General features: G+C 37.4%; 1 protein-coding gene across 1 annotated transcript in view; it reads right to left on the reverse strand.

The window, feature by feature from the left end:
* Nucleotides 1–26,474, reverse strand: part of HDX (highly divergent homeobox) — a 227,238-nt gene extending 200,764 nt beyond the window's left edge. The window contains exon 1 of the mRNA XM_045995799.1: nucleotides 26,439–26,474. The gene's annotated coding sequence lies outside the window, so the exon portion shown is untranslated. The remainder of the gene's footprint in view (nucleotides 1–26,438) is intronic.
* Between the last annotated feature and the right edge of the window lie 202 nt (nucleotides 26,475–26,676).

A 26,676-nucleotide genomic window follows, 5' to 3' on the forward strand; every position in this document is an offset into this window, starting at 1 on the left:
CTGTCATATGATTTTCTTAAGATACAAAGCAATTAACAAATTGACCTTATTTTAAAAAACATTGAAAATTCTGTGTAATTAATATTTATATTTTTCAGCTACATAAAAGCTAAATATATATGTGTAGTGACCTGGATACAAATTTCAAGACAATTTTGTGTTTACATTCTTCAAATAAATATATGAAAGATATACATCTGTAGGGAAATAAACCTCTATAGCTTCATGTCTGATGTCTAAGAAGATTACTGGTTGTTCAGAAAAAAAAAATTTTTAGGAAAACATTTAACGGATTAGGATAGAAAAAGGTGGCAGGACAGAAGGATCCTGAAACTCATCTCCTCCCATGAATATACTGAGGCAACTCACTATGGAAATGACCTGAAGAATGGCAAAACAGAGCTTCCACAGATAAAATATTTAAGAAAATTTCATATCCATAAGGGTGAGAGGGAAGAGAAATGGTCAGGACCCAAACTCCTGGTGTAGTGACTGATAAGCAGGAAGGACATCACAAATACAAAGGAGTGAGGGGATTAAGTTCCATACTGGGCATCCACAGCCCTGGGGTCCTGCCCTGGAAACACTAGTCCCCATAATGCTGGGCTTTGAAAATCAGCACGACTTAACACCGGAGAACCCAAGGTCTATAGGAAACTAAGTCTCTGCCCTTAAGGAGCCAGGAGGGTTTACAACCTAGACGCAGCACAGAAGCAGGAATTTGAAAGGTGCCTGGGTAATATGTGAAAGAGATTTATTGACTAATTTTACAATGTATGCCAGATGGACAGGCATCTGCAGAAGATTTCTCTTAAGAACATAAATGCTGGCAGGCACCATTTTTCTTGCCCTCCCTCAACCTAGGTAGTCAGAAACTTGTGGGAGACAGTTCTGACACTCTCCATCTAACTTGCTACCACAGGTTGCCCTGTCTTAAAGTTCCCCTGTGGACCTGTTCCACAAAACCTGCCAACCTAGCAGGGACACTTCCAAAGTGATTCCCACCTTTCCATAACTGGCAGACAGCTTCAGTCCAAATCAGCTTTCCCCGAACCAAAGTGACTTCCACTCTGCAACACAGAGCAGGTATCCTTGATTAGAACCAGTGCCCATCCAAAGTAACTCCTGTCCCAAGGAGGGAGTACTAATGAAACACAATAACATCCTTGTAGTAGCTTCAGCCAGGCCTCTAAGCTAGCCATACCAGGAGTAAACCCTGCCCACTAGCACATCCAAAGCAGCTGCAACCAGGCCTTTGGACCAACTGTGTTGGGGGCAGACTCTGACAATCAGTGCAGCCACAGAGTGACAGCAAGACAGTTGCAGACAGCTAAGGTGAGGTTTGGCCCTGCCTAATAGAATGCCTATAAGAGCTTCGGTAGTTTCCCATCCAGCTGCACACAGGACAAGACCTCCCTACCAGTGCATCCACAGCAGTTGCAGCTATATATTGCAGCCCACTGGGCTGAGGGCCAGCCCACTTACCACCATGCCTATAGTAGTTGCAACCCAGCCATTAAAAAGAAAAAAATATATATAACTCACCCAGGGGAGCACCTGGTTCTGGTGACTGGGGAGATTGTGCTACAAAGCAGCCCAGAATGTCTTCTAAATAAGGCCATTACTTTCAAGACAAGGAGATGTGGCTGACCCACCTAATACACAGAAACAAACAGAAAGTCAGACAAAATGAAGAGACAGAGGAATATATTCCAAGGGAAAGAATAAGACAAAAACACAGAAAAAGAGCTCAACAAAGTGGAGATAAGGACTCTGCCTGATAAAGTAATGGTTATAAAGATGCTCAATGACTTAAGAGAAAAGTGAATGAATTCAGTGAGAATTTCAACAGGGAGACAGAAAATTTAAAAAAAAAAACAGGCAAAGCTGAAGAATAAAACAACTTAAATGGAAAGTATTAGAAGAAATCAACAGCAAATCAGAGAATGCAAAGAACAGATCAGTGATCTGGAACACAGAGTAATGAAAAGCAACTAATCTGAACAGCAAGGGAAAAAAAGAATAAAAGAAATGAGGATTGGTTAAGATACCTCTGCAATAACATCAAGCATAATAGTATTCATATTATAGGGATGCCAGAAGGGGAAAGGAGAAAGAAGGGAACAGAAAACTTATTTGAAGAAATAATAGCTGAAACTTCCCTAATCCGGAGAAGGAAACAGATATGCAGGTCCAGAAATTACAGAGTCACAAGCATAAAGACATATGGAGGTCCATATCAAGATGTATAATTAAACTGTCAAAACTTAAGGAAAGAATCTTAAAAGCATGAACTAAAAAACTATATAGTTACATAAAAGGGAAATCCCATAAAACTATCAACTGATTCCTTAGCAGAAACTCTGCAAGCCACAAGGAGGTGACGATATATTCAAAGGGCTGAAAGGAAAAAAAAAAAAAAAAACATAGCCAAGAATACGCTACCCAGCAAGGATAACATTCAGAATTAAAGGAGAGATAAAGAGTGTCCTAAACAAACAAAAGTTAAAGGAGTTCATTACCACAAAAATCATCTTACAAGAAATGTTAGAGACTTTTTTAGGTGGAAAAAAGAGGCCATAATTAGAAGTAAAAAAAAATTATGAAAGGAAAAAATTTGAATGGTAAAAACATAATAAACAAAGTATATCAATCCCTTATAAAGCTAGTATGAAGATTAAAACACAAAAATAGTAAAATTGGTTATGTGACAAAAATTAGTCAAAAGATATACAAAATGAAAACATATTAAATATGACATCACATACATAAAATGCAGAGGAGGGAGAAAAAAAATGCAGTGCTTTTTTTTAAATTTTATTTATTTATTTGACAGAGAGAGAGAGATCACAAGTAGGCAGACAGGCAGGCAGAAAGAGAGGAGGGAGCAGGCTCCCTGCGGAGCAGAGATCCCGATGCGGGGCTCGATCCCAGGACCCTGAGATCATGACCTGAGCCGAAGGCAGCGGCTTAATCCACTGAGCCACCCAAGCGCCCCAAATGCAGTGCTTTTAGAATGTGTTCAAACTTAAGGTACCATCAACTTAATATAGACTGCTCTATACCTAAGATGCTATATATAAACCTCATGGTAACCACAAACCAAAATCTGGTAATAGACACACACATACATACAAAAAAGAAATCCAAACATAACACTAGGGAAAAAAAAGTCATCAAACCACAAGAGAACAAGAATACAAGAAAAAAAAACATAGAATTACATAAATGACAGAAAACAATTAACAAAATGACAGTAAGTACATCAATAAATATTTAAATATTGGACCAAATGCTTCAATTTAAAACAAAAGCTATGTTGACTAAATGGATAAGAAAAACAAGATCTGGGGCGCCTGGGTGGCTCAGTGGGTTAAAGCCTCTGCCTTGGGCTCTGGTCATGATCACAGGGTCCTGAGATAGAGCCCTGCATCGGGCTCTCTGCTCAGCAGGGAGCCTGCTTCCCCCTCTCTCTCTCTGCCTGCCTCTCTGCTTACTTGTGATCTCTGTCTGTCAAATAAATAAATAAAATCTTAAAAAAAAAAAAAAGAAAAACAAGATCTATCCATGTGCTGCCTATGAGAGACTCCCTTCAGAACTAAAACACAGACTAAAAGAGAAGGGATAGGGCACCTCGGTGGTTCAGTTGGTTAAGTGTATGTCTTCAGCTCAGGTCACGATCCCAACATCCTAAGATCGAGCCCCACGCAGGGCTTCTTGCTCAGTGAGGAGCCTGCTTCTCCCTCCCCCTCTTCCTGCCACTCTTCTTGTTTGTGCTAACTCTTTCTCCCTGCCAAGTAGATAAATAACATCTCTAAAAATAAATAAACAAATGAAGAAATAAACTGGGATGGAAAATGATATGCCATTCAAATTGTGAATAAAAAGCCAGAGTAGCAATACTCATATCAGATAAAATAGACTTTAAAACAAAGACAGTAGCAATAGTTAACCAAAGGGTACAACATAATGATAAAGGGATCAATCCAAAAAAAGGACATAATGATTGTAAATATCTAGGCACCCAACACTGGAGTAACTAAATATATAGAACATATATTAACAGAAATAAAAGGAGAAATAGTAATAAAATAATAGTAGAGGACTGTAACACTTCACTTACATCAATGGGTAGATCATCCAGAAAGAAAATCAACAAGGAAACAGTGACTTTGAATGACACATTAGACCACATGAACCTAACAGATAGGTATAGAACATTCCATCCAAAACACACATTCTTTAAAGGAGAACACACATTCTTTAAAGTGAACATGGAACCTTCTACAGGATAGATCACATGGTAGGCCACAAAACAAGTCTCTGTAAATTTAAGGAGACTGAAATCATATCAAGCATCTTTTCCAATCACAGCAGTACGAAACTAGAAATCAATTACAAGAAAAAAGTCTGGAAACACAAACACATAGAGGCCAAACAACATGTTACTAAACAAAGAAAAAAATTAAAGAAGAAATTTAAAAAATACATGGAGTCATATGAAAATGAAAACACAATGGTCCAAAATCTTTGGGACCTTTCAAAAGCAGTTCTAAGAAGGAAATTTATAGCAAGGGCTGACTTCAAGAAACAAGGAAAATATCAAATAACAACCTAAACTTACACCTAAAGGAGGTAGAGAAAGAAGAACAAAGCCCAAAGCTAACAGAAGGAGGGAAATAATAAATATCAGAGCAAAAATACAAGAAACAGAAGCTAAAAAATAAAAAAAAAAAAAAGATCAATGAAACCAAGGGCTGGTTCTTTGACAAGATAAACAAAATTGATAAAGATTTACCCCGACTCATTAAGAAAAAGGATAAAGAACTCAAATAAATTAAAAAAAGAAACAAGGGGCGCCTGGGGGGCTCAGTGGGTTAAAGCCTCTGCTTTCGGCTCAGGTCAGGGTCCCAGGGTCCTGGGATGGAGCCCCACATCCGGCTCACTGCTCAGCAAGGAGCCTGCTTCCCTCTCTCTCTGCCTGCCTCTCTGCCTACTCATAATCTCTGTCTGTCAAATAAATAAAATATTTTTTAAAAATAAATAAATAAAAATAAAAAATAAAAACAAAGGAAGAGAAATTATAACTGATACCACAAAAACACAGAGGATTATGAGTCTATCATGAAAAATGTCCAATACATTGAACAATTAGAAGAAATGGATAAATTCCTAGAAACATACAATCTTGTTAGACTGATTCAGAAAGAAATAGAAAATTTGAAAAGACTGATTTCTAGTAATACAGTTGAATCAATAACAACAACAACAACAAAAAATCCGGACAAACAAAATTCCAGGACCAGTTTGCTTCACAGGTGAATTCTACCAAATATTTAAGGAAGAGTTACTACCAATCCTACTCTATTCCAAAAAATAGAAAAATAAAAAGAATTATTCCTGATTTATCTTATGAGATCAGCATTAACCTTTTATCAAAACCAAAGACACTACAAGAAAAGAAAATTACAGACCTATATCCTTGATGAGCACAGATGCAAAAATCCTTGATAAAATATTAGCAAACCAACTTCAAAAATACATTAATAGGATCTTTCACCACATTCAAGCGGGGTTTATTCCAGGGATACAAAGATAGTCAAATATGCAAATCAATCAAGTGATACAGCACAGTAACAAAGTGAAGGATAAAAATCATACAATAATCTCAGCAGATGCAGAAAGAGCATTTGACAAAATTCAGCATCCACTTACTATAAAAATTCTTAATAAAGTGGATATAGAAGAAACATAGTTCAAAATAATAAAGGCTATATATAGCAATCCCACTACTAACGTCATACTCATCAGTAAAAAGCTAAAAGCTTTTCCTCTAAGATGAGGTACAACACAGAGATGTCTACTCTCACCAATTATTCAACATAGAACTGAAAGTCCTAGCTGCAGCAGTCAAACAAGAAAAAGTAATTAAAGGCATCCAAATTGATAAGAAATAAGTAAAACTGTCACTATTTGTAGATGGCATGATAGATACCTAAGTCCACCAAAAATTATTAGGAGTAATAAATGAATTCAGCAAAGTTGCAAGACACAAAATTCATATACAGAAATATGTTATATTTTATACACTAATAACAAAATAACAGAAAGTAAAATTAATAAAACAGTCCCATTTGCAAGTACATCAAAAAGATTAAAATGTGTAAAAATACATTTTACCAAGGAGGTAAAAGACTTACACTCTGGAAACCATACAACACAGACAAAAGAAATTGGGGCACCTAGGTGGCTCAGTGAGTTAAGCCTCTGCTTTCAGCTCAGGTCATGATCCCAGGGTCCTGGGATCAAGCCCTGCATCAGGCTCTCTGTTCAGCAGGGAGCCTGCTTCCCCCTCTCTCTCTGGCTCTCTGCCTACTTGTGATCTCTCTCTCTGTGTCAAATAAATAAATAAAATCTTTTAAAAAAAACAAGAAAGAACGAAATTGAGCATGACACAAATAAATGGAAAAACATAGCATATTCATGGATTAAAAGAATTAATGTTGTTAAAATGTTCATATGATTCAAAATAATCTACAGATTAAATACAACGCCTATTAATACACCAACAGTATTTTCTTCAGAACTAGTACAAAAAAAAATCTTAAAATTTGTATGGAACCACAAGAAACCCTGAATAGCCAAAGGGATATTGAGAAAAAACAAACCTGGAGGTATCATAGTCCCAGATTTCAAACTATATTACAAAAAATATATATAGTAATCAAAACGGTATGGTACTGGCACAAAAATAGACACATTGATCAATGGAACAGAACTGAGAGCTCAGGAATAAATCCACATTAGTATTGGCCATATATGGTCAATTAATCTATGACAAAGGAAGCAAAAATTTATTTGGGGGAAAAAAGTCTCTTCAATAAATGGTTCTAGGAAACTGGACAGCTATATTGAAAAGAACAAAAGTGGGCCACTTTCTTAAACACACACATAAACAAACTCAAAGTATTAAATACCTAAATGTAATACCTAAAACCTTAAGACTCCTAAAAGGAAATATATAGGTAGTAAGCTCGTGGACACTGACCTTCGCAAAATTTTTCTGCATATGTCTTATGTTTCCCATGAAAGGGAAACAAAAGAAAAAATAAACAAGACTACCTAAAACTAAAAAGCTTTTTTTTTTTTTTTTAGATTTTATTTGTTTATTTGACAGAGAGAGATCACAAGTAGCAGAGAGGCAGGCAGAGAGAGAAAGGGAAGCAGGCTCTCCACTGAGCAGAGAGCCTGATGTGGGACTTGATCCCAGGATCCTGAGATCATGACCTGAGCCGAAGGCAGCGGCTTAACCCACTGAGCCACCCAGGTGCCCCTAAAACTAAAAAGCTTTTGCACAGTGAAGAAAACCACCACGAAAATGAAGAGACAACAAAAGGTAAATACCATATGATTCCACTTACATGTAGAATCTACAAAAAAAAAAAAAGAACCAAAACAAATGAATTAACAAACAAAAGCAAAAAAATATAAGAAAATAGTTGGTTGCCAGAGTGGATGGCATGTGGGGGAGTAGGCAAAATAGGTGAAGGGGATTGAGAGTTAAAAACTTTTACTTTTAAAATAAATGGGAAAAGATATTTGCAGATGATATATCTGATAAGGAGCTAATATCCAAAATATATAAAGAACTTAAATAACTCAACAACAAGAAAACAATCTGATTAAATATGGGCAGAGAACCTGAATATATATACTTTTTCAAAGAAAACATAGTCAACTGACACATGAAAAAATGTTCAACAGCATTATCAAGGAAATGCAAATCAAAACCACAATGAGTATCATCTCACACTAGTCAGAATGGCTAGTATCAAAAAGACAAGCAATAACAAGTGTTGGCAAGGATGTGGAGATAAAGGTACTCTCAAACTCTCTTAGTGGGAATGTAATCAGATATAGCCACTGTGGAAAACACTATGGAGATTTATCAAAAAACTAAAAATAGAAATATCATAAATCCAGTAATTCCACTTTTGTTTCTGAAGAAAACAAAAAACTACTTCAAAAAGATCCTTATGTTTATCCCTATGCTTATTACAAAATTATTTATAATAGCCAAGATATTGAAGCAACCTAAATATCTATCCATAAATGAATGGATAAGGAAGATAAGGCATATATATATGCATATATATATATATATGGAATGAAATATTATGCAACCATAAAAAAATGAAATCTTGAAATAAGAGAAGATAAATACCATATGATTTTACTTACATGTAGAATCTAAAAAAATGAAAAAATGAATTAAAAAACAAAACAATAACAAAATGTGAGAGAATAGTCGGTTGCCAGAGGGGAGAGCTTGAGGGGGGCAAGCAAAATAGGTGAAGGGGATTAAGAGGTACAAACTTTCATTTTTAAAATAAATAAGCTATGGGTGGCTCAGAGAGTTAAGCCTCTGCCTTCAGCTCAGTCCTGGGATTGAGCCCTGCATTGGGCTCTCTGCTTGGCAGGGAGCCTGCTTCCCCCTCTCTCTCTGCCTGACTGCTTGTGATCTCTCTCTCTCTCTCTATCAAATAAATAAATAAAATCTTTAATAAAATAAAATATCTACAGGGTGGCTCAAAGATGATGGTATAGTAGGAGGACTACTAGGTTTGTCTCTTCCATGGAACACAACTGGAAAACTATCAAATAATTCTAAATATGCCAGATATCAACCTGAAGACTGACAGAAAAAAACTCCACAACTAAAGGGAAAAAAGAGGCCGTATCAAAGAAGGTAGGAAGTGCAGACTTGGTTTGGGGGAAAAATGGAACATAGGTACTGCAAAGAAGACAGAACTACAGTTGCGGAGAAAGGAGAGAGGGAGAGGAGCACACAGGGAAAGACATAAAAACACTTCCCCAAGACCATTGGCTAGAAAAATAAGAAGGCCTGATTTTCATGAGTTCTTGCAACCAGCAGGGCTAAAAGAATGGAGTTTTAAAGGTTGGTAGGCTTGGCAGGAATAACCCTGAGTGCAATGCCTTACTCCCAGAGAGAAATCATGCAAACAACCCAGGGGCAGATGGCATGGAAACAGGGATCTGAAGAATGCCTGGGACCCACAGTGGGTAGAATTTTCCCACTTCTTAGAGCTCATCCTTGAGAGATGAGATTCCTCTCTTGGGACAAAGGAGCAGGCTAGTGCAATTTCCCTCCCCCCCCCCCGCCCCTCAGCATAAACACAGAGCCACCTGCAGAAAGAAGTTCAGCCCTGATACTGGCTGCCTAACCTGCTTACACCAAGTTTCAACCTGTGAGCTCTGGCACCACTGCCCTTCTCATCCTTCTTTGTCAAGTTTACATCAGTCCCAGTGTGGCAGGTCCCTTCTCCAGAAAACCAGTACAAAACCTTGTCTACACCATTTCTCCTAACCAGAGAGTTCTGTAGGGTTTCTGTTCTAATGGAAGTAAAATCAGATCTCATTTAGCAAGCAGAGCAGAGCATACCTAGTTAAAACTTGCCACATTCTAGCCAAGGAACAAACACATCCTACTGCAGGCAAGAAGAGCCTCTACAGATGACTGGTCTGAAGGACAGAGAAGCCAAAACACCCCAGCAGAGTGCACAAAAGGCACACCAGAGTTGCTCCCTGCAAAGCCAGGCCCTGGACACTGTATGTCCTCTTCTTCATAAAGCAGTCACACTCAGGAACAGGAAACAAAACAGACTTTTCTAACAAAGAGAAGAAGATAGAGACTTAGACAAAAATGCAGAGACAAGAATTCATCCCAAATGAAAGAACAAGGTATGGTCATGGCCAGAGATCTAATCAACACAGATATAAGTAACATGCCTGATGGAGAATTTAAAGCAGCAATCATAAGGATACTTGGTAGGCTCAAGAAAAGAAATGAAAAGTTCAGGGAGGCCCTTCCTGCAGAGATAAAATAATCAGTCAGAAATAAAAATACAATAACTGAGACTGAAAATAGACTTCGTAGAATGAACACAAGGATGGAAGAAGCATAGGAATGAAGTAGTGATACATAAGATAAATTAATGGAAAAATAATGAGGCTGAGCAAAAGAGAAAAAAGAATTATGGAACATGAGAATAGACTTAGGGAACTCTGTGATTCAATCAAATGAAATAACACTCATATTATAGGAGTTCCAGAGGAAGAGAGAGAAAAGGGGGCAGAAAATTTTTTGAGGAAATAATATCTGAAAAGTTCCCTAATCTGGGAAAAGAAACAGATATCCAAATCTAGGAGGCACAAAGAACACTCATCAAAATCAACAAAAGCAGACCAACAGCAAAATATATTATAATTAAATTTGCAAACTATAACAGTAAAGAAAAAAATCTTAAGAGCAACAAGAGAAAAGAAATCCCTAACTTACAAAGGAAGACTCAGAAGGCTAGCTATACATCTATCCGTCAACAGAAAAGGAGCAAGCCAGAAAGGGGGTAAGTATGACATATTCAAAGTGCTGAATGGAAAAAAACAAGCAGCCAAGAATATTCTATCAAGCAATGTTATCATTCAGAAGAGAAGGAGAGATAACAAATTCCCTAGACGAACAAAAAACAAAGGAGTTCATGACCACTAAACCAGCCCTGAAAGGCATTTAATGTTAAGGGGAACCCTCTGAGTGGAAAGGAAAGACCAAAAGCAACAAAGACAGGACAGGATCAGAGAAAATCTCCAGAATCAACGAAAAAAGAAGTAATAAAATGGCACTAAATACATGTATCAATAATTATTCTTGGGATGCCTGGGTGGCTCAGTTAGTTAAGCATCTGCCTTCAGCTTAGGTCATGATCCTGGGGTCCTAGGTTCAAGTTCCACATCAGGCTCCTTGCTTAGTGGGGAGCCAGCTTTTCCCTCTGCCTGCCACTCCCCCTGCTTGTGCATACTTGCACTCTCTCTCTCTGATCAATAAATAAAATCTTCAATAATAATAATAATAGGGGCACCTGGGTGGTTCAGTGGGTTAAAGCCTCTGCCTTCGGCTCAGGTCATGATCCCAGGGTCCTGGGATCGAGCCCCACATCGGGCTATCTGCTCCATGGGGAGCCTGCTTCCTCCTCTCTCTCTGCCTGCCTCTCTGCCTAGTTGTGATTTCTCTATGTCAAATAAATAAAATATTAATAATAATAATAATAATAATAATAATAGTAGTAGTAATTACTCTGAATATAAAAAGACTAAATGTTCCAATCAAAAGTCTTAGGGTGCCAGAATGATTTTTTTTTAAAAAGAAAAAAAAAACACACACACAAAAAACAAACTAAAACAAAAAAAAAACCAAGACCCATCTATAAGCTGTCTACAAGAGACTCATTTTAGACCTAAAGACACCTGCAGACTGGAAATAGGGGATGAAGAAATATTTACCATGCAAAGAGAAATCAAAAGAAAGCCAAAATAGCAATACTTGTATGAGATAAACTAGATTTTAAACCAAAGACCATAATAAGAGATGAAGAAAGGAACTATATCATAATAAAGGGGATTATCCAACAAGAAGATCTAACAATTGTAAACATTTATTTCCCAGCATGGGAGCAGCTAATATTTAAAACAATTAATAACAAACATAAAGGGATCACTGATAATAATACAATAATAGTACGGGACTTTAACATCCCAGTTACATCAATGTCCAGATCATCTAGGCAGAAAATCAACAAGGAAACAACGGCTTTGAATGACACACTGAACCAGATGGACTTAGATATATTCAGAACACTGCACCCTAAAGAAGCATAATACACATTCTTTTAAAGTGCACATGGGATATGCTCCAGAAAAGGTCACAGATTAGGTCTTCACAAGTACAAAAATGTTGAGATCATATCATGCATATTTTCTGACAACAGTGCTATGAAACTTGAAGGCAACCAAAAGATAAGTAATGGAAAGACCACAAATGCATGGAGATTGGACAACATGCTACTAAACAGTGAATGGGCCAACTAGGAAATCAAAGAACAAACAAAAAAATACATGGAAACAAATGAAAATGAAATATAATGGTCCAAAACCTTTGTAATGCAGCAAAAGTTATCATAAGTAGGAAATATACAGCAAGACAAGTCTACCTCAAGAAACAAGAAATATCTCAAACAACCTAAACTTATACCTAAAAGAGTTAGAAAAATAACAACAAATGAATCTGAAAGCCAGCAAAAGGTAAATAATAAAGACTAGAGCAGAAATAAATGATATAGAAATTAAGGGAAAAAAACAATAGAACAGATCAATAAAACCAGGGGCTGGTTCCTAGAAAAAAATTATAAACCCTTAGCCAGATTTATGAAAAAGAAAAGAGAAAGGACCAGAATAAAATCACAAATGAGAAAGGAGAAATAACAACCAAAACCTCAGAAACATAAGCAATTATAAGAGAATATTATAAAAAACTACATGCCAACATATTACACAACCTGGAAGAAAAGGATAAATTCCTGGAAACATACAAACTACAAAAACTGAAACAGAAAGAAATAGAAAACCTGAACAGACCAATAACCAGCAAAGAAATTGAATCAATAATAAAAAAACTACCAACAAACAGAAGTCCTGTACTAGATGACTTCACAGGTAAATTCTACCAAACATTTAAAAAAGAGTTAATACCTCTTCTTCTCAAATTATTACAAAAATAGAAATGAAAGGAAAACTTCCAAACTCAATCTATGAGGCCAGGATTACTCTGATTCCAAAACCAGACAAAGACTGCACTAAAAATGAGAACAACAGGCCAATATCCCTGATGAACATCGATGCAAAAAATTCTTGATAAAATAACTAGCAAACTGAATTCAACAGTATATCAAATGAATCATTCACCATGATCAAGTGCGATTTATTCCCGGGATGCAAGGGTGGTTCAATATTCACAAATCAATCAATGTGATATACCACATTGAGAAAAGAAAGGAAAAGGACCATATGATCATTTCAGTAGATGCAGAAAAAGCATTTGGCAAAGTATAACATGGGATCATGATAAAAACCCTCCAGAAAGTAGGGTTAGAGGGAATACCTCAACATAACAAATGCCATATATGAAAAACCCACAGTTAATATCATCCTCAACAAAGAAAAACTAAAAGCTTTTCTCTAAGGTCAGGAAAAAGACACAATCTCCACCCTCACCATTACTTAATATCATACTGGAGGTCCTTGCTGTCAGACAGCTGTCAGACAACAAAAAGAAATAAAAGCTATCATATCAGCAAGGAGAAAGTCAAAGTTTCATCATTGACAGATGATGTGACACTCTATATAGAAAAACCAAAAGACTGCACCCAAAGACTGCTAGAAGTGACAAAACTTCAGCAAAGTCACAAGGTGTAAAATCAATGTACAGAATTTCTGTACACCAACAATTAAGCAGCAGAAAGAGAAATCAAGAATTGATACCATTTACAACTATAACAAAAACCAGAACGATACCTAGGAATAAACCTAACCAAAGAGCTAAAAGATCTATATTCTGAAAACTGTAAAACACTTATGAAAGAAATTGAAAAGGCCAAAGATATGGAAGAATATTCCTAACTCATTGATTAGAAGAACAAATATTGTTTAAATGTCTGTATTACCCAAAGCAATCTATACATTTCATGCAAACTCTATCAATATATTAACAGCATTTTTCAGAGGTAGAACAAACAATCCTAAAATTTGTATGGAACCTCAAAAGACTTTAAGTAGTCAAAAAAACCTTGAAAAAGAAAAGCAGAGGTGGAAACATTACAATTTTGGACTTTAAGTTACATTACACAGCTGTAGTGATCAAAATAGTTTGGTACTAGCACAGAGATAGACACATAGACCAATAGAACAGAACAGAAACCCAGAAATGGACCCTTAGTGACATAGTGAATTAATCTGTAACAAAGCAGGAAAGAACACCCAGTGGGAAACAGTCTCTTCAAGAAATGGTGTTGGGAAAACTAGACATCAACATGCAAAAAGAAAGCAAAAATAAGCTACTGAGGCCCCATCAAAATAAAATAAAACATAGAAAATATATTATAAAATATATAATAAAAACAAAATAAAAAGTTTCTGCACAGTGAAGGAAACAATCAACAAAACTAAAAGGCAACCTAGGTAATGGGAGAAGATAGCTGTAAGTGACATATCTGATAAAGAGTTAGTACCCAAAGCATGCAAAGAATTTATAAAACACAACAACCTCCCAAAAAATCCAGTAAGAGAATGGACAGGAGATGTGAATAGACATTTTTCCAAAGAAGACATCCAGATAGCCAACAGACATGAAATGATGCTCAACATCACTCATCATCAAAGAAACACAAATCAAAACTACAATGAAATTTCACCTCAAACCAACCAGAATGTCTACAATTAACACTATCAACAACAGCTGCTGGAGAGGATTCAGAGAAAGGGGGTCAACCCTCTGACACTGTTAGTGAGAATGCAAACTAGTGCAGCCACTCTGGAAAACAATGGTATGGAGGTTCCTCAAAAAATTAAAAACGGAACTCCCTATGATCCAGCAATTGCACTACTAGGTATCTACCCAAAGAATACAGAAATACTAATTTGAAAGGATACATATACCCAGATGTTTACAGCAACATTATCAACAATAGCCAAATTATGGAAGAAGTCCAAATGTCCACTCACTGATGACTGGATAAAGAAGGTATATATATAATGGAATATTAGCTATAAAATAGAATGAAATCTTGTCATTGCAACAACATGGATGGAGTTAGAGAGCATTATGCTAAGTGAAAGAAGTCATTGAGGAAAGACAAATAGCATGCAATTTCAAGTATATGTAGAATTTAAAATATAAAACAAAGGATCCTAGGGGAGAAAAAAGAGAGGCAAGCCAAGAAACAGACTCAACTACAGAGAGCAAATTAATGGTTACCAGAGGGGAGGTGTGTGGGGGGAATGGGTTAAATAGGTGATAGGCTTTAAGGAGGGCGCTTAAATGATGAGTATAGATATATATCTAAGAAAAAATAGATATATTTTCAGATTTATTTTAGATTTAGATTATATATTTATATATATTTTTATTATTTATTATATATATTTTGTGTGTGTGATATAATATCACACACACACAAAACTTAGTGGAAAAATTAAACGTCCTCCGTTTTGGGGATCAGAGAAAGACTCCTCAATGCACACCACCTAGTGGCAAGTAAGTACGTAACAGTATATAAGTACATTCCCATATACAGTATTGAAATGATATACATACACATATATAATTCATCAAATAGTGGAAGCATAAATTTATCTCCACAAATACTTTGAATAGACTAAGAAGCTTCTTAATAATTTAAAAGCTTTATGGAGCACAGCCTAAATCTGAAAGCCACAGGTAAATCTCCCTCTTTCTTCTTCCCTTGAAAGAAGAAAACAAAAGCAAAAGCAAAATCTTTCCTATCCTGCGGAAATCTATCTTTGGATGTCAGTTTGAGGAAATGTGTATTATGGTACTCAGTTTATTCCATCAAATGTCTTTTAACTGTGATTTATGACTATAAAAGAGAAGTTTTGTGTTTATACCCGGTAAAAAGGCTTTGTGTATGAGTGAATGCATACAGATTGTGGATTTTTCTTTCAAGCTTATCATTTTCTTTTTATTTTTTTCTTTTTATTTTTTTTAAAGATTTAATTTATTTATTTAACAGAGAGAGAGAGAGATCACAAGTAGGCAGAGCAGCAGGCCGAGAGAGAGGGGGAAGCAAGCTCCCTGCTGAGCAGAGAGCCAGATGTGGGGCTCGATCCCAGGACCCTGGGATCATGACCTGAGCTGAAGGCAGAGTCTTAACCCACTGAGCCACCTGGGCGCCCCTCATTTTCTTTTTAAAGATCATTTACTTTAAGACAAAATAAAACCCTCAAATTTAGAAATAGCCATAAAATTTTCAGACCTCTGAAAACATGCCCTTGCACCCCTAGGGGTCTGCAGACCTTCAGTCTGAGAGACACTGCCCTACGTTAACCCTATGATATTAAGTTAGGAAAAAATGTTACTGTCAAATTATAGACATACATATGTTCAAAGTATGGGATTAACATTGATCCCTAACATTTTTCTTGGCACTGCATTTCTCCTGCCTAGTCATTTTTTTCACATAGACATGAGACACTAAGGCAGAGATTGTTACACAACTAATGTGTTTCTAAGTATTTCATTACAATCACATTCCTTGGTGTTAGTCAGACCAAACCTGAACACAAGGAATATACTATCCAGTGTTTGATCATGACCATATTCAGCAATTGTTGTTTTACTGCTAATTAATCCAGGAAACCTGATAACCATTTGCAAAAATATTGTCAAGGCTACTTATAAACTACAGCTTCATCTGTGAATTATGAGAATACATATTGCTCCAATGTACTGTGTATTAATGAGAAATCAGGGGAAAACATTTTCAAAATAACCATTTCCTCTTCAAGTCACTGGTCTCAAAATTATTCAATATAGAAATGTCTTGCTTCAGATATTTTGACAACTTATTCACTTATTTAAATTTGTTTCTTAAGCATATATTGAGAGCATAGCATCATAAATATACTATTTCCTGAACATAATTCTTTTGTAAAAGAGTTTATTTCTTTATCTGAGAGAGAAAGCTCATGCTGGGGGTTGGGGTGGGGCAGAGGGAGAGGGAAAGGGAAAGAGGCCCAAGCAGACTCTATGCAGAGCATGGAGCCCGACATGGGGCTTGATCTCAGAACCCATGAGATCATGACCCTAGCTGAAATTGAGAGTTGGATGCTTAACCAACTGAGCCACCCAGGCACTCCCTGAACATAAGTCTTAAACCAATTTCAAATGAGAATGGTTGAGGGAGTCAAAAGAATAAAGATGTTTCTCAATAATGTCTTCAATACTTCTCTTTAAAAATGAACTGTAGTGGCATCTGCTTGGCTCATTTGGAGAACTGTGTGACTCTTGATCTTGGAATCATAAATTCATGCCCCATATGGGGCGTAGAGATTACTTAAATAAATAAAACTTTAAAAAACTTTAAAAAATAAAATTAGAATAGAAGGTGGGCAATGAATAGCAGAGATGGTAGGAATTAAGATACTGATTCTGAAGAAGAGTTTAACACAAGTTTGATGGCTTTCCCTGTACTTAATACTTTCTATTAATGTATGGATATAATAACTTCCTAAAATTTAAGTAATAAAACATGGATTTTTAATCTGGAAATGTTCTTAGATATTTTGAATACTATGTCTTTTTCACAGTTGAGTAAACGGAGGGTCAGAGGTGTAAAATCATCTATTTTGGAGCTTGTTTTATGAAAACTGTCTAATGTATATCATAAGTTCTTTGACGTCTAATTCACTTTGTCTAACATCTAGCACATAATAGAATACAACTTACTAAATAAGTGCTTTTGATGATGATATTACTTAGCTATCAACTGAAGGACAATCCTGACTTTTCTAGGGCTGCTGAAACAAAGCACCAAAAACCAAATGGCTTAACTAGAAATGTATTGTCTCACAATTATGAAGGCTAGAAGCCTGAAATAAAAGTATTGGGAGGGTTGGTTCTCTCTGAGGGCTGTGAAGGAAGGCTCTGTTTTGTTTTGTTTTGTTTTTTAAAGATTTTATTTTATTTATTTGACAGAGAGAGATCACAAGTAGATAGAGAGGAGGCAGAGAGAGAGAGAGAGAGAGGGAAGCAGGCTCCCTGCTGAGCAGAGAGCCCGATGCGGGACTCGATCCCAGGACCCCGAGATCATGACCTGAGCCGAAGGCAGCAGCTTAACCCACTGAGCCACCCAGACGCCCCGGAAAGCTCTGTTTTAAGCAACTCTCCTTGACAACATCATGTTCATATAGCATTCTCCCTGTATGTGTGATAGTATCCAAATTTCCCCCTATATCCAAATTTCCCAGCTATATTGGAAGAAGGGTCTACTTTACTCAAGTATGACCTCATATTAATTTAACTAATTACATGTGCAATGATCCTATTTCATTATAAGGTCGCATTCTGAGATCCTGGGGGTGAGAACATCAACACATGAATTTTTGGTGGGGTGGCGGAGGAAGCACAGTTCAACCCATGACACTGACTGCTTATTTCCATAACAAGATTAGAGGGTAACTTTCTTTATCAGCCAAAAATGCCAACAATTCCTGTGAGGATGAGGCACAGTTTAACCCATGACACTAATTGCTTATTCCTATAACAAGATTAGAGGGTGACTTTCTTTATCAGCCAAAAATGCCATCAATTCCTGTGCTCACACACACACACACACACACACACACACACCCAGAAATATCTACATCTAATTCCTGAAACCTACGAATATATTAGGTTCCAAGGCAAAAGTGAATTACGGTTGAAGAGGAATTAAGGTTCCTAATAAGCTGATGTTAAAATAAAGAGATTATTTTACATTATCTGAGTGGACAGGGCCACAAGTCAAGGAATATGGGTAACCTCTAGAAGCTAAAAAAGGTAAGGAAATAAATTCTTTCCTAGATGCTTTAGGGAAAAAATGCCTGTTGACATCCTGGTTTTAATAGATATCATTAACCCAATGATATCTATTTCAGACTTCTAACCAGCAGAACAGTAATATAATACATATGTTTTTTTATTTTTTAAAGATTTATTTCTTTGAAAGAGAGAGCATGAGTGGGAGGGGCAGAGGGAGAGAGAGAGAAAATCTCAAGCAGACTCCATAGTGCACATAGAGCCCAAAATGGGGCTCTATCCCAGGATCCTGAGATCATGACCTAAGCTAAAACCAAGAGCTGGACACTTAACCAACTGTACCACCCAGGCACCCCAATACATGTAATGTTTTAAGCCACTATGTTTGTGGTGATTTGTTACCGTAGGAAATAGAAAACTAAGTACAGTTCCTCTTGAAGATACTAATGACAGTAACCCCAATACATCTATACTCTTTTGTAACACTCTGTTGACAATTGGGAAAAGTGTCATTTCAATGGCAAGGCCATTACTATCACCAAAATAATTGGATTCACTCATACTCAGCAATTTTACCCATCACGTAGGTGTAGCTATTCTTTCAATGAGTTAGACTCCAAAATGGAACAAAGCTGATGTATATTAGAAATATAATACTTCAATTACATATTTCTTTACATATGTGAAAACTGTCAAAAAGAAATTAAGGGATTTTTCTGATTATCAGCTCTTAACACTCTAAGATGTAGTTATATTTCACTTTATATCAGTATTTCTCAGAGTTTAATGTGCATATGAATCATCTGGAGATCTTATTAAAATACAGAATCTGATTCAGTAGTACTTGGTTGATATTAGAGATTCTGTAATTTCCAAGATGTTCCCAGGTGATGTTCATGCTGGTACTCCATGGAACACACTTTGAGGAGCAAGAATTAGATACAGATACATTAAACCATACCAGAAAAGTAAATTGGTTACACATCACAAGCAATACTCCGGTATTTTTTTTTTGTATTTTGTATTTTTTGTTTAAGTGCCTCTTTACATTAAGCACTAGCAGTTGGGAAAAGATGAAAAAAACTCAAACTGACCTTTAACATCTTTTAAGCATTCACTGGTAATAAAAGTGAGTCTAGAGGTTCTAAATAAAAATGATTATTTTAGTAAGTTACATATGTATTCAAAAATAACTTCATGTTGTCTCAGGACAGTGGTGATAGGGATGCCTAGGTGGCTCAGTTGGCTGGGTGTCTGCCTTTGGCCTAGATCATGATCACAGGGTCCTGGGACAGAGCCCCACATCAGGCTCTCTGCTCGGTGAGGAATCTGTCTCTCCCTCTCCACTCACCCCTCCCCTTGCTTGTGTTCTCTCTCTAGCTCTTGCTCTCTCTCTCAAATAAATAAAATCTTTTAAAAAAAGAATAATGGGTATAAGTCAAGGCTGAGCACTGTATACCTAATGTAATAATGCCTACTAATGTAGAATATATTTTTCTTCCATATTTCATAATGATTCAGGTCTCTATTAAAGAGATTTCAACACAACTGACAGGTCTATGAAAGGGTAAAGATATTTGGAGGATGGGTCTCATATAATTACTTTCCTAAGTGGCATAACTACTTCATACATAAAACACACAGTACATAGACCAAGCCAACCAAGCAAAACAGTATGTATATATAAAGAATATATTAAATCAGAGAAAGACAATTATCATATGATCTCTCTGATATGAAGAACTTGAGAGGCAGGGCAGGGCGTTGTGTGGGGTAGGGAGGGGAAAAAAATGAAACAAGATGGGATCAGGAGGCAGACAAACCATAAGAGACTCAATCTCACAAAACAAACTGAGGGTTGCTGGGCGGTGGGAGAGTAGGGATAGGGTGGCTGGGTTATGGACATTGGGGAGGGTACGTGTTATGGTGAGTGTTGTGAAATGTGTAAGCCTGATGATTCACAGAGCTGTTCACTTGTGGCAAATGATACATTATATGTTACTAAAAAACAGCAAGAATATGTTAGTGTAGTAGAACAAAACCCAAAGAAGAAAGAAGAAATGCTTTTGCCATTGCTTAGTACGACAACAGGAAAGAATAATTTTATGGGTCTATATGCCTTCTGCCTCTGAAGCCACTGGAGGTTAACACAATGATCTCTTTCTCCTAAATCTTGGGCTTTCTATTAAAAAATTTTATCGGGGTCGCCTGGGTGGCTCAGTGGGTTAAAGCCTCTGCCTTCAGCTCAGGTCATGATCCCGGGGTCCTGGGATCAAGCCCTGCATCAGGCTCTCTGCTCAGTGGGGAGCCTGCTTCCTCCTCTCTCTCTGCCTGCCTCTCTGCCTACTTGTGATCTCTGTCAAATAAATAAATAAAAATCTTTAAAAAAATTTTATCTCCACTGATAAAAAAGGAAAAATGTCAAAAGCAGTAAAGACTCAAAGAGAGAAGTTAGAAGGAAATTACATGCACATACATGCATACACATAAAATTTTAAAAACAATAAATAAAGGTGGGCTTCATTCTAGTTCTCTATTCTAGATCCTAATAAAGAGTGCAGCATCTACAATGACACCTGCTGTAAAGCCCTGGCTCTGCCACTTACTACTTGCATGACCTTGGGCAAATATCATGCACAAATTCTTGTTTACATGAGAAAAGTGCCTACCCGGGGCATGTTTGCATTTAAGAATCTTAAAATGAATTGCCACCAACTCCAAGGGAAGCGAGGCTAAGAAAATGTTTTCCTAAATTTTTGCCACTCTGACAACACTTTCTTGAGTATAGCTGACACACAATGTTACATTCGTTCCGGGTGTACAACTCAGTGATATGACAAGTTTATGCATTATGCTATGTTCACCACAAGTATAGCTACCATCTGTCCCATTACACTATTATAATATCATTAACTGCAGTCCTTAGGCTCTGCATTTTATTCCTGTGATTTACTCATTCCAAAACTGGAGGCCCATATATCCCTCTCCCCTTTACCCATTTTGTTCAATTCCCCATGTCCCTCCATTTTAAAGATTCTAAGGATCAACCCAATTAGAATATAACTCTAATTGTAAAACAACAGGAGACCAAGAGGGTAGGACAGCCGCTATTGCAGATTTCTTTACAGATGAGAAATGTAAAGTATAGCATTTAATTGACACAATATAATCTCATTTATTCAGTTGCCATGTACATAGAGCTACAGTTAGTACACAAAATTTTGCTACTAGTTGGTGTATGGATGACTCCATTTGCACATACAAGTTTCAATTTATTGTCTTGAAATTTTACACAGACTAGAAAGGTCTCACGGTGTTAATGATGGCTTCTGAATATACTAACATCTCCAGCTCCCTTCTTATGCAGAATATATCTCCCTAGAATTTTCACTGCTTACTTCTAAACCAGTATGCCTAGATATAATATGCTCCATACAAGTATATTAAGACACCACCAATGTCATGTTTCGCTGATCCCACTGTAGAATAAAAATCAACAATTCAAGTATTATTACTCTGTTTGGGGTTACAACATACAAAATACATAAGTCCTTCTGAAAGTATAATACAATTTTAAAAGCAGAACTAAATATCTTTAAAAATATCTTTTATATAAAATTTAATGCCATCTTTTTCAACCAAGACCAAGAGACTGTGTTTTAGTAAAATATCTAAAAAGAAATATAAGTATACACTATTTGGTCAGGCTTAGAAATCAGTGATTTTGTAGAAGTAGCTGCTATTCATGGAAAACATTATGATATAAAACACATACATACATATAAACACAAATATGCACACACACATGCATGCATACACACACATTGGGCTGGGACTTCACAGATTAAGATTCTTGTTAAAGCTCTGCCTAAGGGGGGCGCCTGGGTGGCTCAGTGGGTTAAAGCCTCTGCCTTCGGCTCGGGTCATGATCCCAGGGTCCTGGGATCGAGCCCCGCATCGGGCTCTCTGCTTGGCGGGGAGCCTGCTTCCTCCTCTCTCTCTCTCTCTCTGCCTGCCTCTCTCCCTACTTGTGATCTCTATCTGTCAAATAAATAAATAAAATCTTTAAAAAAAAAAAAAAAAAGCTCTGCCTAAGGGTTGCCTAGGTGGCTCAGTCAGTTAAGCATCTGCCTTTGGCTCAGGTCATGATGTTAGGACCCTGGGATCTAGCCCTGCATCAGGCTCCCTGCTCATTGGGGAGCCTGCTTTTTCCTCTCCTCCCTGCTCATGGTCTCTCTTGCTATCTCTGTCTCTCTCAAATAAATAAATAAAATCTTTAAAAAATAACTTTGCCTAAGATTCACTGCATATGACCCTAGTCAAGTATAATTTGGTGATTAAGAATCAAAACAGACCTGTTTGGATCCTGACTGTGACATGTTGTCATTGTCTGGCCCCAAGGAGATCAACTACTTTGAGCTACTGTTTTCTCACTTATAAAATGAGAAATAATACTAGAAACTATCTCATAGGGATGTGGTGAGGTTTGAATGTGAAAATATATATAAAGTTTTTAGCATAATGCTTGGTATTAAGTGCTTCATAAATATTAGTATTTATTAATTCGGCTAAGTTACTTCACTTCTCTAGACTTGAGCTTCCTCATATGTAAAATGGGGGGACTGTTTGTCATTATAAAATCCCCTCCAGCTCAACTAAAACTTAAATGAGAAAGGCCAATACCATCCTCTCATTCAGACTGGAGTTGTAAAATAAACCTTAAAACATGAATACCACAGGGGCACTTGAGTGGCTCAGGTCATGGTCCCAGGGTCCTGGGACTGAGCCCCCCATTGGGCTCCCTGCTCAGCGGGGAGCTCTCCCTCTGTCTGCAGCTCCCCCTGCTTGTGTGCTTTATCTCTCTGTCAAATAAATAAATAAAAATCTTTTTTAAAAAACTATGAATACTGCAGTCTTTTTTTATTTTATTTTAAGCTTTCTAAAATGAGCAGTATATCCCTATCATTACATTCTATCCAGAGTGTCCTACCTTTGAACAATTTAGTTTATTGGTCTACATGTAAATGTCTAGGTAAGTCTTATTAATTACTAAAAGCTAAAACACTTTGAGGGAATTTCCATAATGTAAGTAATAAGAGAAAAAGTCAAGGATAAAGGATTTTCCTTTATAATAACATTCAAAGTTCACTCATAATGATTTATGACAATGATTTTTAAATTTAAAGGTTATAATACCTTCTAGAATGGTTTCTATCCATGTTCTTAAACCACAAACTTTGATGTGATATTGGTTGGGATGGTGACTTAAAGTAAGGCAGCAGCCAAAGTGAAATCTGCAGAAAGCCTCTATATTGAACTGCAATCACACTTTCCATCAAATAAAACTGAGCTCCATGAAACAATGCAGTTTGAAATCCTAGGTGTAGGAAAGTGACAACTGATATGTTATACAATAGCAGTTATGGCAGCAATCACAATGATTAGCTCTGAATCAATAGACATACAATGAGAACTATCAGTGATAGTCAATGTAAAGCAGTAACTCCAAGATATATTGCAATAAAAAGGAAACAATAGTAGGTTTTAACAAAACATACATGATGTAATGTCATCAAAAAGAAATACATGGCTGGGCGCCTGGGTGGCTCAGTGGGTTAAAGCCTCTGCCTTCAGCTCAGGTCATGATCCCAGGGTCCCGGGATCGAGCCTCGCATCGGGCTCTCTGCTTAGCTGGGAGCCTGCTTCCTCCTCTCTCTCTCTCTCTGCCTGCCTCTCTGCCTACTTGTAATCTCTATCTGTCAAATAAACAAATCTTTAAAAAAAAAAAAAAAGAAATACATGGAAAATGTCTTATTGTTTTTAAACCTGAGAAAATTATAGACAGAACCACTTCTGGGATAATGTCCCCTTGGTCTTTTTTATGAAGACAGTCTATGTTTGGAGGGCACCTGCTACATAGATATGTCCATATTGCTTTTTCTCTGACTCATAATCAAGTTTATTTAGTCACCGGAGGGTCCCTTGCTTGACCAATGATGAATAAATTTTCACATATACAGTTCTCTCTATAACAAAATTGCTTTTTACCCAAGAAACTGGGAAGCAAAAGCCATATATAGTTATAGTTATATATGCAAATAATCATCTGTAGGCAGAGGATAAAGAATTAGATGGCATCATCCTAACACTTAAGAAGGGGTTTTAAATTCAGTTGAGAAGTTTAGTCCAACACATACACAACGCAAATAAGAAGACAATATAAAACAGACTATAAGAAAGTGACAAATATAAGAACCGATGTAGAAGTTCTAGAAAAAGTGAGCTGAATAATGGTTGGGTTACATTAAGAAAGCACTCAGCGGAAACGTGCAACCTGAACCTCCAAATTGGGTAAGATCTGAATAGGCAGAAGAGAGAGTGCATGAAGTGTGTGAAGTGTGTTGTAGTTGTTCAAGGAGGAAAGCTCGGGAGGTAGATTGTTCAGGAGACATTAAAGAGAATTGTGCACTGAAAAATCAAGCAAAATAAGGGTCCCAGGATACAATGAAGCCAGATTATGAAGTTTTTGCAGTCTGACTAGAATTGGGCATGGAAGGATAAAAGATAAATTCCAAGAATATTTTGGTGAAGAAAATAACTTGCTAAAAGGAGTGTTTACTGACCATCAGTCTGGTAGGATGAATTAAGGATTTGGGGCACAAGTGAAAGCTGACTGGGAGGTTCCTTGAGTGACTGAATGGGTGGTGATGAGAGCTTAGATTGTAGAATAAAGAAGAATTATAAAAGTGGGCCTTCAAAGGAAAATTCACCAGGACTCTATAACCATTTAACCATAAGAAATGGTTGGGGGCGGGAATCAGATTTCTCTGTGAAAGTCAGGAGTTAATAATAATTTTTCCACCAAGAACAAACAGGTTGTTCCTCACCATTGCTGAGTAATATTGCCCCCCCCCCCAAAAAAGGAGAGTTAAAAAGGGTCTCCCAAAAAGGATTTGCCTTTGCTGGTTTTAGCAGGGACACTGAGGAAGAAAGGAAGAAAGGAAGACTTAGCACCAAACCAGAAAGGGAGACCAAGGCTTTGTAAGAAGCCGTTCCAAGAAAAAAAAGACAAGAAAGTTAAATTTCTTACTCTGAGTCTCCACAATGGGTCTCACTCTGAGTCTCTCCAAAGAGTTTAAATTTCAAAATCACTGAGTGGCACCTCAAATCAGAGTTCATTGAAGATTAAAAGTTGGATTCACTTTAATAATTAGTGTATTGGGTTTGTTTGTTTTTTTTAACGGTTTCTCATCTCAGGAATTTCTATTTCACAAATTCCAAGTTCTTTCAGTTGTTATAAACCTGATATCTGTAGATTAAGAACTTGCTTTCTTAAATTTATCAGGCCCATCTGCGGTCTGGGTATGCCCAGTAAGCCAGATTCAAAATAAGTGGCAGGTGTCTCGCCACGAACAGGCGCTTGAAACAACACACAACCAACTCCCCAGTCCTTTCCACAGTCGGCCCAGACAGCTCAGCCCCACCTCCTCCAGCGAAATGGAAAAGGCGCCTGCGCAAACTCCGAGTCTATTCTTCTCTCCACGAACTTCCCCCCTCCCCCCAAGTTCTTAATGCGCAGGCGCAGCACTCGGCGCGTTTGAGTAGGGTTGTGAGATGAGAAATCCGCTGTCCAGTGAAATGTAGAAGTGGTAGAATTCAGCCCCCTCCCCACCTCCTTTTTTGGGAGGCAGAGGTGCCACTTCCTCCTACTTCGAAGCCAGAAGTGCATTCCAAACGTCGCCCTCTCTCGGAACAAGGTCCTTTGCTCTCTGGCAATGCCCACTGGATCCCTATCCTCAGCTGTTTTTTAACCTCAGGCTGCCTCCAGCCTTGACTCGGGTAGTGGAGGCAGCTGGCTCCCCCCAAACCGCAGCGGTTTGTTGTTAGCCTCTTTAGGCCTCTGAACCTGTAAGTCCCCCACTGGGCAGAGCATTAGCCCCGTGTCTCGCTCATCCTCCTTCGCCCTTTACACCCACCCAGGCTGGGTCCTTACCTCGGGGCGTGGTGCGGTTACGGGAAGGATCGAAGGATCCCAAATCAGGCCAGTGCTGGGGCAGGCAGATTTCAGCAAGATTTTTCCTGGGTCTCACTGTCTCCTCAGACAATGAAATCAGCGTGTCCGATCATCAATTCTCATCATGATTGTGACGTCACAAAAGACAGCGACCAATGGGAGCCCGAGATCAGCTCCGGACAGTCCCTGGCCTCAGCCCAGAACCCAAGAGTGGGGA

Source organism: Meles meles, chromosome X, assembly GCF_922984935.1.
Source record: "Meles meles chromosome X, mMelMel3.1 paternal haplotype, whole genome shotgun sequence".
In the NCBI taxonomy this organism is placed as follows: domain Eukaryota; kingdom Metazoa; phylum Chordata; class Mammalia; order Carnivora; family Mustelidae; genus Meles; species Meles meles.